Source organism: Hippocampus comes, unplaced genomic scaffold, assembly GCF_001891065.2.
Source record: "Hippocampus comes isolate QL1 unplaced genomic scaffold, H_comes_QL1_v1.1 scaffold676, whole genome shotgun sequence".
Taxonomy (NCBI): Eukaryota; Metazoa; Chordata; class Actinopteri; order Syngnathiformes; family Syngnathidae; genus Hippocampus; species Hippocampus comes.
Genome location: NW_017805988.1, coordinates 190,338 through 191,447, shown reverse-complemented (window position 1 = coordinate 191,447; position 1,110 = coordinate 190,338). Strand labels below are relative to the sequence as shown.

Genomic DNA, 1,110 nt, shown 5'->3' with positions numbered 1-1,110 from the left:
GGGGGTAGCAGCCTCGAGTCGCGCGGGCGCAGCAGCAGCAGCGGAAGAAAAAAAGCTCAAATGACCACAATTCAAAGAGAAGTTTTATTTAAGATTTGAAACATCAGGGAAAGAAAAAAAAAAAGCATTTACACCAAATCGTTTTTTCTTCAGAATCTCTAATCTGCAAACAGACGGGCGGGGTGGGAAAAATTAAGAGTCCCAAAGTGGAACAGGAGACAAACAGAGAGGGAAAATACACCACCATCATCATCGTCGTCTTCATTGGAAAGGGGGGGGGGGGTGTGAGGCCCGGGATCGAGCGTAAACGACTTGAAGCCCTCACCTCAGTTTGGAGAACAGTTTCACAGTTTTGATCAGTTCTTCGGCTTCAGCACAGCATGACCGCCCCCGCCCCCTCCAAAAAAACAAAAAACGCACGAGCCAAATGCACCCCCCCCAAAAAAAAATCCACCTCCCTAGCTTGCTGAGTCCAGTGATTCCCAACAACCGAGGAGCCGTGGCACACGTTAGCATCAGTGAAATGAGTCCACTTCACTTCCAATCCAATAAATAACAAGCGCAGCAGCAAATGGCCGACTCATCGCTGCTCAAATGAACCAACGACTACTTGGATCAATTCAACATTGCGCGTCCTCGTTGAATAGAACATTGTCCTAAATTCTCACAATTTCAACCCCAACAGTAAATATTGGCAGATTTTTCTCATCCGCCATGAAAGACTGCCGACATTTTTGGGAATTGGCCTTGGACTGATTTGAATAATCGGTGAATCCTTTATTCAAAAACAGGACGTTATTTTAAATTGTGTGTGTGTGTATCAACTGCGGTGGTTGTTTTTTTCTTGCCCCCCCCCCCGCCCCCCAACCTTCGAAACGGACATAAAACCAAAACTGAAAACAAAACGCCACAAATATGCAACGGCGCGCTCGGTCCGAAAGTCAAACACGCGCCTCGTCCCCAACATGCGATGGCAAATCGGGGCCGATCGCATGATTTTCAGCCGAATAAATCATTTTGTTTTGTTTATGTGATTTGAACCACTGCTAACTTTCACGGTTGTAAAAAGTTATCGCCTTGGTGTACCTTCAGTGAAATTATTTTTTTAAA

At 45.7% G+C, this 1,110-nt stretch overlaps 1 protein-coding gene across 1 annotated transcript in view; it reads right to left on the bottom strand.

The window, feature by feature from the left end:
- The window catches only part of pwwp2a (PWWP domain containing 2A), a 5,566-nt gene that overhangs the window by 1,156 nt on the left and 3,300 nt on the right, over positions 1-1,110 (bottom strand). The gene's annotated exons all lie outside the window — the stretch shown is intronic.